The sequence below is a fragment of the Neolamprologus brichardi genome, chromosome 3 (genome assembly GCF_056152115.1).
Source record: "Neolamprologus brichardi isolate AB-2024 chromosome 3, ASM5615211v1, whole genome shotgun sequence".
In the NCBI taxonomy this organism is placed as follows: Eukaryota; Metazoa; Chordata; class Actinopteri; order Cichliformes; family Cichlidae; genus Neolamprologus; species Neolamprologus brichardi.
The window spans coordinates 54075436-54088577 of NC_142106.1; positions in this window are offsets into that span (position 1 = coordinate 54075436).

The following is a 13142-nucleotide window of genomic DNA, read 5'->3' on the forward strand; positions in this document are numbered from 1 at the left end:
CCTTTGATTTCATCAACACTAATGAGCTGCTCTTCCTGTCTGCCTGTCTCATTAAACGCTGAGTGATGAATACAAACTCAACACTTCCTGCAGACTTCCTGACTTCACAATAAAAGCTTTCCATCAGAGAGAGACAGTTATGACTTTCACTGTTTTACAGCCGCTGTGTGCAGATTATCTGGGTCAGTTCACTCTGAAGCAGCTTAGAAGTGTCCGTGTAGAGCCGTGGTCTGACACACAGAGACTTCTGATTTTCTCTATTTAAACAAACATGATGAAGATGAGCAGGTTTCTCATCTAGTATAAAACTCTCTGGCTGGCTCATGATGGCTTTTCAGGTTTTGTTATGTTTTGCTCTCTCCTGCTAGCGTTTTGCCTGCCTGGATGGAGCTTGTAATGGCCTCTCGCTCTTGGTCCACACAGTTATGATGATTACACCACCTGTTGCTGATTCACCTGGGCTTACCGGTAACCATTTAACGCTGCGGCATGGAGCAGTTTGTCGCTGGGACATTGACCCTCCTGTATTCATGATCTTAGCTCTTTGCTGAGAAATCTCTCTCTAAATTCACCAGTTGGGTTAACTTTGTGTATACTTTGAGTATATATTTCCCCGGACCTGGTTACAGACGCTTACCTGTGACTCCCGTGTGTGGCTGTGTGAGTGGAGACCAGGACAAGAGTGACTGAAGAGGAGTGAGTGTGGACTCCCTTTCCTTTTTTTCCCTGGAGCCCTGGACCCCCTCCCCAACTCACTGTACATATATAGAGCACTGTGGTTCACCCCTTTGGTAAATAAACTGTCACCTTTTTGTTTGTCAGAACTCAGTCTGTGCTTGAGTTCCTCTGTTAGCCATGACATTTTGTTGTTTCTCTCTCTTCAGGTCCCTGTAAGTGTTTGATCAGCCTTTCTAAAACATTATATTCATCCTGCTTTGATTGTTTTGTGTGCTGAGGGACATTGTTGCATGATCCACTTTTTCTTATCACTCAATTATCCTGATACTTTCAGAAAGTTGGAGAGCTCTCCTGGCTTTCTTAGTCTTTGCTCTGTACTGCAGTACTTGCATTGGTTTCACTGGACAAGTCTGCATGTGAATCTACAACTGATCTGACATTGTGGCACAAACACAGTAAACAAACACTACGAGCACCTTGTTTCATGTGCAGTGGCTTTCTTCTCATTCTGTTACTGAACACTGTATGAAAAGCCTCTCACTGCCAGCATCCTTCCAGCCCCGCGACAGCAAGACCAACTCACATCTTCACAACACCAAGAATTTTTCCCCTTTTCTTTGGAGAAACTGAGAAGCCAATAGGATTGTAGCTCAAACTTGCCCACAGTCCTGCTTCATCACTGCTCACTCCTACCTGTGTTGGTGCTGAGTGGACAGTCATAGCCTGCTGCTAGCATGAATGCTAAATGTACTGCTGTGGATGATCAGCAGAAAAAGATGTTGTCAGTTTGACTGTTTGCTGTATTTAAAGTGTTTTTCTCAGTTCATCTGTTTTCAAAGTGCATTCGGGGCTTTAGCTGACAGCTCTTTGTGCTAACAAACTAAACTCTCTTAGTTTAAGCCAACAGACTTTACCAAACACAAAGCCTGCTGCTGCCTCCATGGGTTAGCTTGTGTGACTGGTGTTTACACCAATGAAATCTAAATCACACTAATGTGTCCTCCAAGGTGTTTGGTGGGAGCACTGAGTGAAACATAAGAGCTCTGGTAAAATAACAAACAGGGCTGTGAGAGCAACTGAAGTGATAAAAATACTGTTTAAAGATAAAAACACTTTGATGTTCTCTCGTCACCTAACAAAGTCCAAACCCTGTGAACTATTTTAGCATTAATAATTGTGTATTCAGGTATCCTGAACCCATCTTTGGACATTTGTAATGAAATATTTTAAAACTCCATCAAAGACTCCTGATGTGGCTGTTTGGAGAAGGAAAAGAGGGACAAAGTGGAGCGTCGAGCTGAGGCTTCATTCACTGCAAACCTAAAGTTATGTTTTCTTATTTCTGCTGTTTGCATGTTCACAGCTGAAATAAAGCTGCCTCTTTGACTTCATCCTGTTGTGTTTGGGTCCAATCCTGCCTGCCACACAGCGCTACAGGACAAAGTCTAATATTTTTATCTTTTTAATGAATCTTTGGTCATATTTATCCAGGAAAACACAAACATGTAAAGGAGTCATCACAGTTCTCTGACCTCGTTGGTTCAGCACTGAAGTCTGGAGGGTAAACTTTGGACCAGTCACTCCTCACCGACGGAGAGCTGGATCCTGCAGACTGTGACCTCTGACCTCTGCAGACACAAACATGTTTTATTCAATGATCAATTCTCTGATAAAGTGATTGAAGCAGCTGTGACCACACAGACTGCAGATAATGCAGCTGTTTCCTGTCAGTAACAGTCCTCTTAGATTAGAGTTCAGCTTTTTACAGGAAAACAAATGTCCCTGAATGCAACAGTGAGACACAGTCTGCCTGTGTGGCTGTGATAGCTGCCGTTAGGAGCGCTCATGTGTTTGCAGTTAGACGAGGAGATGTTACCATCATGGACATGTTAACAAATCCTGCAGCATCACGTGGCACAAACACTTTGTGTTCCTGTCATCTGCAAGCAACAGGAAATTCATTAATAAAGGCGGGATGGAGACGTGACTGTGATGGTTCTCCTTCATCCAGCTGTTACACACATCTGGGCTAACAAGACGAGCTTTTGTCTAATACAGCAGCTGCTCTCTGAATACTTTTCTGAAGAGGAGCTGCACAAACCTTTGTTTGCTTTCTAGAGCAGCGTTTCAAAGTCAAACTACCCACTGCTAGCAGCTGTTTCTATCATAGTTTAGGATCCCGATGTGTGAGGTCTAAATTTACACCTCTGATTAAAATAAATAGTTAAAAACAGCATATTGAGTCCAAATGTGTCTTAAAACCAGATAAACTGACAGTTACAGCTGAGCCTGTGTGTCCTTGGAGACACTGCTCTGCTACAGAGATGCATTTTAGAAACCAGGAAACATCAAAATCATTTAAACAGAGAGTTCATGTTACTAACAGCTCACCTCTCTGCAGCAGAGACTTTAAAACTAATAATGAAATCTTTAGACGCGTCACTCTTACAGGACACAGAGCTGGGTGGAGGTCCAGGCTGGTTCCTGTGAATAATGATGGAGCAGTGATGTGAGTGCTGAGCTGTGACATGGAGAAGAGTCATGGACAGTTAGAGATGGTCATCTCACCTCTGAGCTTTGGTCTGGCTCTCATGTTCCCCACACAGAGTGCTTTTAGAGGGAGGGACTCCCTCCTCTCTGTCCTCACACTGATCCATGCTGCTGAAAACATCCAGATGAACAGAATCAAATTGTTGGGGATTTACTTACCTGGATGATTGAGCATCAAGACACTTTGTAATATTTTACTAATTTCTGAAGCATTTTACCAACTTTGTTCAAATTGGTCTGCAGTCATTTCGTTTTTCACAAAAAGAGATTTTGAGTTTGACTGTTGACGTTTTCATGTGGGACTGTTGCTGCAACACCAGGATGTTACTACAGAATACACTTTATATTGTGAGCACTTGGATGTTAGTCCAGTGGTCCTAAACTGACACACCTGCACCTGGATTCATTCTGACCAGATTTTAGCCCAACAGTGTTTCATACTTAATACATCAGACACAAACTCTGCAGCTGTCATTGTGTGCAGTGTGTGTGCAGCAGGACACCGTGTCCTATGAGTGTTATACTACAATAAACAGAGCCTGACCGCGGGCATAAAGAGGGCAAAAACCCACTTATGCTCTAAAGATGAAGTTCTGTTTCTCTTCATATGACCCTCAGAGCATGTGGAGGGTCATTAAACGCATCACAGATTACCTCAAGAACAACAGGCTGAAGAACATAAAAACAAATGCAGAGTTTCTGTCTGATGGTTTGAACATGAAACAGGAATTATTGAGCAAAAACGGCCAGTTTACTAACTCTGCAGAATTTATTAACTAACATCAGCGCATTCACCTACAATACACGAATGAATATCACCAGTTAAACTGAAAAAGGAAAATAACCTGCATACAAATACGACAGCAGACTATAGCGAACCAGCAGAGAAATGCATTTTATAGATGAAATGTTGGCAGCGACTTCCGAAAAGCAACTCTTAGGACACCCCTGTCTCACTGTCAGCAGTTAATGAACATCCACCTATGGGCTCAAATTGTGGTCATAAATATTTTGTACTTGTAAATCAGGATTTGTATGTGTAAAAAGAATTTGTGTGTGTGTGTAAAACACACTGTGTAACTGTGAGTCACAGTTCGCAGCATAAAGGTCCTTTCACATCGGTCGCAGCATGTGCTGCTAATGCTAACTGCTAACTAAGCACGTAATCCTGTGACACAAAAATCATAAAACTCGGACAACCACAGACTGTTTTCCTTCCTAGTGATGAAGGAAAACGCTGGGCTGGCATGAAAAGGGGCATTTATTCCCTTCAAGGACCTGAGGCTTCATAAAGCACCCCTCCAATAGCCAAACCCACCTGTTCTCTGATTGGATTGTTAAATTTGTGATTGACATGACATTGGCCAATCAGATGAAAGGAAGAAAAATAGGGACGTACTAGTAACTTGAAACTTGAGTGCAGAGTTTCACACGTATTTCTTGGTTAAGTACAAATCCTGATTTACAAGTACAAAATATTTATGACCACAATTTGAGCCCATACATCCACAGACTGATGGAGGCAGGAGAAGCTGCCTACAGTCATCAGTCAGTGGATCCACAGTAACATCGACTCTGAGTTCAGCTGCTGATCATCAACTAACTGTTTCTGTCTCATTCCCAGACTCTGATCTCACATAAAACGAAGCAGATTTATGCTGAAACTAAGCTGCACACAGCTGATGTTAGCCAGGAAAACAATACAGACTGCTAACGTTACCTTAACATGGAGACGATCAACTGCGCCACAACATTCACGAAAGCGAAAGTAAAAGCGACGGAAGGAAACGATCAGAGAAGCGTTTGAGGCACGTTCAGAGTCAGGAACCTCAGAAACGGATCAGGCTGGAGTTTAATTCTGTTTTCATCTTTAGAAACATCTGGAAATAGTTATAAAAATGCTGCGTAATAAAGAAAAATAGTGTAGATTAGTTTGAGTTGTGTTTAGCTGAGCTGTGTCTTTAATCAAAGCTAAACTGAAGAGTTCATTTTGTGGAGGAGCAGCAAGACTTTCAGTGTTACTCTCAGGAGAAAGCCTCCCAAATGTCTGTTGTCTTAATAGTGGAATTATCTGGAAAATGAACCAGTTCTTATAAGCTGCTTTTCTATATGAGCAGCTTTTTATACAGCGTGCTTCATTCACACAAGCACTTCTTTTTCTAACAATGACACTATGATGGATGCATCGGAGAGCAAGTCGGGGTTCCATATCTTGCCCAAGGATTCCGTGGCGTGCAGACTGGAGCAGCCAGGGATCAAACCTCCAACCTTCCAGTTAGTAATTCTACCTGCTGAGTTACAGTCTGTACTTCCTGAACAACACACCCTCCTTTTGTTTCTTTATTTCCAGTAGCAACCAGGACCATAATGAACCCTGACTGCAAAAGACACTCAGGATCCACCTGCCCAGTAAGTCACCCACTAATTGTAACTATCAGAGCCCTGACCTTCTGCAGAGACGAGTCACACTGAACACAGCAAGTGTCCCTGCTCTCAGATACAAAACCTGCCTTTAAAAGTTCAGAGTAATGAAATCAGCAGTTCTGATTCTAGAATTTGTAGTCTCACACACTTTTGTCGTTTTGGTTCACATCGGTTGATATTCTGCTGTAAACAACTAATGAGAACATTTTATAAACCTTTGAGTGTCCATCAGGATCCTGTAGAAACAGCTTCCATCTCAAATACTAAACATCATTATTTACATTCTGTTTATTTATTCATTTAAAGTCACTCTAGCACAGATTTCTTTAGCCAAATGTCTTTCTGTGTCTTCCATACAAACATTAAACATGCAAAACACTCAACACAGCAACACTGAAAGCATTTGAGTGTAACTTTCATTCAAATCAAACTTTATACATAATTACAATAATGGAAAAAAAAAGACAATCTAAATAGTAATACACAACAACCACTGCAGAAATAAAGAAAACCAAACACAATCCAGACATGAATACACAAATATATTTAAATCTATATATTTATACATTTTAATATTATGTAAAAGAATACAAATACAAAACCTATCAAACTACCAATATATAAAAAGAAGATCAGAATCAGAATCAAAGAGACTTTATTTATCCCCAAGGGGCAATTAACATACAACAGAGCAGCATGACGTTGAAGATAAGCACAATAAGAGTGAGATAATAAATACACAGTATATACAGTTTTAAAATTACACAGTTTTAAAATTAAAGTGACTGAAGGTGAATAAATAACTGTAAGTGACTAAAAGTGAGTAAAGTGTTGGTAGTATAAGAGTGTAGTTTATGTTTCTGGTGTGGGCAATGTTCTTATCAGCTGGAGTTAAAAAGCAGAGTGGCTTTGGGGACAAAGGTGGCGCTCCTCCTCCTCTCAGTCCTGCAGGAAATGCAGCGGAGGCGTCGCCCAGAGGGGAGCCATTGAAATGCGGGGTGAAGAATGTGAGAGGGGTTGTTGATGATTTTGGCTGCCTGTCTAAGGGCCTGTTGATGAAAACCTGTGCCAGAGTTCTGACAGGTGGGCCAATGATTTTAGAGCACGCTGATGCTGCAGTCTGTTCCTGTATGAAGGCTGAGGGAGTGGAACCAGCAGGTGATGGAGAAGGTCATGATGCTTTCCAGGAAGGCGTAGTAAAAAGTCATCATGATGTGTGTGCTGACTCCAATTTTAAAAAAACATTTTAATGTGAAAATTTTAAAAATAAATCTTGACCTGTGTAGTATGTTAACACTATTGGAAGTAAAAATAATTTGAACTCCAATTTCGAAAACACAACTTACTTTTTTCTTCTTTTTTTATAAAGCTCTGACTTGTATTATGAGCATGAGTCTGTGGCCTGGGAGAAAGTCCTGTCTGCAAAATATAGTATATAATGACCAATGCTGGGCAATTAATTATATAGTTACTTCTTCAAAAAAGTAACTCAGTTTGCAAAACAACAAAGTTTTTTGCAGCTATTTTTTTTAAATGCAGCCAAGGCGTTTTTAAATAAACATTTCAAACTATTTACAGAACAATCAGCTGTTCTGCATCAAAGTTGATGCCACACAAATTATTTGTGCCACTCCAAAAAATAATTTCTGTCCACTATGAGATAAAGGAGAACAACAGCCTGATACCTGCAGGCCTGATACCTGCAGGCCTGACAACAGCAGATGTATCACTGCTGTAACACCTGTAACATTCAGCGGTCGCCTCATTGTTCTGACACACACAACAAAACTACACTACACACTAACTACACAAGATTTGCGCTAAACGTCTCAAATCTCTCACATCTCAAGACACCGCCGTCACTCCTAAAACTCCACCCCATTTCTTAACAACTAGATGCCACGTTGCTATATCATTTTTTGATTGGTCGACATGGTACTTTTTTGGACGAAGAGGAAAGGGAGAGGGGGTGGAGTTTGTTTTTGCTCACAGGCGGAGAGCCTATTTTCTTATAAAACGCAGTTTTTACAGTTTCTTCCCGCAGTAAATATAAACAACGACAGTATTAAGGAAGAAAACCAAACATTGCATTTTTTTTATATCACAACTCTGGTTTTACGTGGCCGATCAACACAATTTAAAAACTGGTATAAAGTCCACACTTTTTCCGTCAGTTGTTCCGTCTGTCCTGCTCACATCTCCAATGGTTGTACACGTTGTAATTAACGTGGCTTCACTCCACATCAGCAACGCCGCTTTGCTAGCTAAAACACCGGTGTCGGCACATAAGGACGCTGTCATAGCCTGTCAATGACGTTGATTAGCTGCATATATACGAATGTGAATCTCATCATTGGCTGGACTATGGGATAAGGTGGCATTGTTCTAATCCCATACGGGAGCAGCCAGTCACTCACTGACTAACACTGCAAAACAGAATTGTTAAAGTATTAATTTTAATTTCAATTCAGGTTAGATTTTTTTTTATGTGCAACACAGATTTTCTGTGCGCAGAGACCGTGCCAGCAGTGCGCAATTGCGCACGTACGCAGCTTAGAGGGAACAGACATGCTGAGCCTCCTGGCTTTGGGCTGGAGCAAAAGGAAAGTGGAACAACTGGGCCGCACTTTGAGCCAGAGATATCTAAAGGTCATTTTTTCAACACCCATTTTAATGTGTGTGGTAATGGGGGAAAAACACCAGTACTCTAAAAATGTCAATATGAATGACATTTATTAATGTATTCTTAGATCATACGGATCCTTAGAGAACAAGTGGAGAGCCTGAATGCGAGCAGAAATGAGCTGGGTGTGGATGTCGACACACTGCAGCAATGGGTGGCCGATGTGCAGCAATGGGCTGAAGGTGAGTCTAATTATAATGCACTCGTGTATAACAACAGGACCCACCATGGCCTCATTAAATAACTTAGAATTAAGATCTTTCTGACAGTGTCAACAAACAATGAAAAATAAGCCTTGTAAAAGCACAATTGATGGATGGACAGTGTTGCGAATGCGATCTGTGGTGTTGGGGACAATCTCCTCAGACTGTAAGCACATCTTTTATTTATTTATACATTTGGTGATGAATTGATTGAAAATAATAGCAGATGCTAAAGTCTTACTGGATTGTTTACCTATATTTGGGTTGCTAGCTAACACTGCCTTCTCCCTTAAAAAAAAAAAAGTTTAATTACATGATCCTAATTCCTTGTGTTTATGAGGTGAGGTTTTTGTTTGTTTGTTTGTTTGTTTGTTTTACTTATATTTAATAGTTTTGTTCTTTTTACAGCCTCCCTTGTTGGCATGTCGGAGGATGCACAGAAAGGACTCCATAGCCTGGTTTAAAAAAACAAAGTGAACTGAAAGCTGAAATGCTCAAAGTGAAGGACGTGTACAAGAAATTCCTCAGCCACCAACCACTCCTGGAAATGGATTCGGAGGAGGAGGAGGAGGACATTCCAGACGATGCCGCTGGGAGTGATTTGAGCACTTCTGATGAAGACTGATTGTGTCATCATTGATGTTATGTTTGGTAAAATAAAAAGTTAATCACATCTGTTTAATGTGTTTTTTATAATGTCTGTTTTAGAAATTGCTTAACAACAGACATTTTACATGTTGAGAAGAAAAATGTAATTCCCTTGGTGCAGTTGTTTACCCTGAATCATTCGTTCCCATCTAATTTAATGACTAGTGTACATGTTCAGATACAATAACATAATTTAATTTATGGGCTGCTCAAATTATCACAAAATGTAAAAGCACCAGGCAGCACACTCACAAGGAATTTTTTTGTTCAGTGTTTTGTTGAAGAAATCAACAAGTACAACTGAGATGTTTGCTGTAGTGGTGTGTTTGTTAAGAAGCATGCCAGCACACTGGTGAACCTGTGCTCTTCACAGATGAAAGCAAGTTCCCACTAAGTACTTGTGACAGAGTCTGGAGACATATTGGAGAACCTTCTGCTGCCTGCAACATCCTCCAGCATAATGGTTGGGCAGTGGGTCACTAATGGTGTGGGGTGGCATTTCTTTAGGGGACCGCACAGCCCTCCATGTGCTCGGCAGAGGTAGCCTGACTGCCATTAGGTGCTGAAATTAGATCCTCAGACCCCTTGTGAGACTATATGCTGGTGCGGGTGGCCCCGGGTTCCTCCTAATGCAAGTCAATGCTAGACCTCATGTGGCTGGAGTGTGTCAGCTGTTCCTACAAGACGAAGGCATTGATGCTGTGGACTGGCCCACCCATTCCCCAGACCTGAATCCATTTGAGGACATCTGGGACATCATGTCTCACTCCATCCACCAACTGCACCACAGACTGTCCAGGAGTGGGCAGATGCTTTAGTCCTGGAGTCTGGGAGGAGATCCATCAGGAGACCATCTGCCACTTCATCAGGAGCATGCCCAGGTGTTGTAGTGAGGTCATACAGGCATGTGGAGGCCACACAGACTACAGAGCCTAATTTTGACGTGTTTTAAGGACATTACATCAAACCAGATGAATTATTCTGTATTGCACTGATCAAGGAACCAACCCAATAGGAGCTAAAGGCATCCTCTTCACATTACTTAACATAGTAAGTTTATACAATGTTTAATGTGCATTTTCTTCATCAGTTTAGAACATAACATGTTAGCGCTCCCTGGTTCTTTTTGGAGACAGATCCTGAGACAGCAGGCAGCTTTGGAGAACTCATGCCAGCTGTGGTAATTAAGGAATACTTTGATTTAATATTGATTTCATGACAACTATCCTCAGGCACATATTCCTGGATATATACAATGACACGAGTAAACTCCCATTTTAGACTCATTGCCTTCTTTGATCTGACTTACTGCCTCAGACTTTGGACCTGTGTCCCCAAAACTACAGAAAATCCATGACACTGGGTAAGAGGCCTTGATCATGTTATAAGTGAGAGAGTTTGGTGTAACAGTGGTTGAACATGCCAAATCAATCCACAACATACTGCCATTCCCCAGCTGTAACCTGCATATGCATCAAACCAAAACCCAGTACCACAGCCACATGATAGACATACAGATGAGGGTAAAGGGCTGTCATGTTACCAGATAGCTTCATCCCAAAAAAGATCAACATTCTTCAAAAACAAAAGTTTGTGAATATTTGCTGTATTGCCAGGCCTAAAACAACCTGTTAAACTTATCAAATTATTGTCATAGACATGAACCTATTGACTGAAACAGAATAATCCATTCAAGCCTCCATCATCATCCAAGATCACTGTTAGTATTCAGATTATTTTATCTCTATTTTCCTCTAGAATGTTTTGAAAATCAGCATTTGATCAACAGACTTTTTAAAAGTGTATTTTGATCCTATTGTTTACGCGTGTAATTGCATTTTTATTGACATTTTGACAGGAAAACCCTTAATCAAATTGTCTCTTTGGTATCTAATAATAATATTAACAATAAAAATAATGTTACATATGCAATATGCACACAATAATGATGTGCAAAATAGAAAATAGAAAAATAGAAAAAAATTACAATTAATAAAAAAAATACCCTGTATATAAAAACCACATGTGACCACGACTCCAAATGTACAATTGTCACTGCATCTAAACATGACAGATGATATATTACATAAGGTAGAAACGTATAATATACAATATGTTGTGAAGCTGGTACTGGTGCAGTTAACTTTGCTTTAGGCTCCCATACACAGTACTGCTGACCCTAATCACCTCATACAAGATGTTACTTACTATACGTGCAGTGCAGTATTACTTTAACTTGCAATATGTTATAATAGCCAAGTCACTTCTATATTTATGAGCATGTAGACAATAATGTTGGCTGATATGTAAAGCTATGAGATATTGAGTTCTGGGAAGATATTATTGATGGATCAGATTCATGAATGTTTTATGTACTTAAGCCACAATTAGAGTGTCATGGCCTGGGTCTGTTGACCCAGAGCTCATGTATTTTTTGTATATTTTTCAATATGTTATGTTTTTGGTGGTTTTCTCTCCCTTTGTCCTTTCTCCCTGTGTTCTCCTGGAGGTTTTGGGGTCGCTGAGGGGACGGCGACCCGGACGTGTTCCCGCACTGGAGGCTGCCCCACCTGCCGCTCATTAGCCTTCACCAGCTGCAGCTGATGGCCTCATGAGGAGCGTCTTATTTAAGAGGGTGGCGGAGCTCCAGTCGGTGCAGGATTATACTAAGTCAAACCAGTTAAGTACCTCCGTTGATTAGTGAGTTTGTGAACGGCTTCACTAGTGAAGGCTTATTGCTGAGCTGTGTGTGCTTTTGTGTCACCGGGGTTCGGGAGTCAGGAACGTCGTCTCGAGGGAAAATCACAGAGAGGAATTGGGTTTTTGGAGTTGTCACCTTTTTCACTGTTATGGACACGTGCACTGTGTGGGATTCATAGGGGAATCGCCACAGGAGTCACAGTGCCGGAATTGTATATAGTTGTTGTTTCTGTCCACTCACTACAAATAAATCCACTGTCCTTCACTAGAGTCTCGTGTTTGGGCCCTACTTTCTCTACAACTCCACGGTCTGCCGTCGCAGCCCGTGACAGAATAATCCCGCCAGATGGACCCAGTCGACTTTCCGGAGAGGTTCAGGAGGGAGGTGACTGACAAAGTAAATCGTCTGTGTGACCTGTGGCTGGAAGCGCACGCGGAGGATTTACGTCGCGCTTTGGAGAAGCGATTTTGGAGAAGCGATTGCAGGAAACATTGACTTGTTTTCCCTGGGTGTTGGACAATCTTTTTCCGATTGTGGCGGATTTCCTGCTCAACACCCTTCACGTCCACTCTCCGATCCAGGCTGCCCCCCCACTCTGCCAGCCTGAGGATCTTCAGCATGACACGCCGGCCCCGGCATAGTTTAAGAAGCGACGCTCGTGCCGCCGGCGCTCCTCACCGCAGCCGGATTCTCTGACTTTCCTTTAGCCGGCTTTGGTGAGTAATATGGACAATTTTTCTTTACACATCTCATCGGTGAACCACGGACTGTGTCTATACTAATGTTGTAGCCGAAGCACAGCCTGTAGCCCTAGCCGCCCAGTCTATAGCAAAGCGGTCTGCGATTCAATCATCTACCCCACCTACAGCAGCCTCCACTCCACTACCCACTCCAGCAGCTCTGAATGCTGCTGGGAGTAAAATAAACTCCATTAGTGTGTTAAAGTCTTTCCCTGTGACGGTGGAAATAGAAGGGGAAGAAAGAAAGAAGAGGGTAGAAAAGATTGAGGAGATAGAGAGTGTTGCTAACGATTGTATCTCGCTGCCTTTGCCCACACTGACTGCCGGCACTGCGCAGCCCAAGCCGCAGCGTCCCGGCCCGGCCGTGCACCCTGTGCAGCTGCAATTAATACCCCCTCTGCCTGAGCCCTCCACACCACCCTCACCCTCACTGTCTGCTGCTGCCATCCTACTGACTGTTTCTCTCTCTGCTCAACCGATTGCTGTTGCTTTGCCACCTTTCACTCCACCATCAG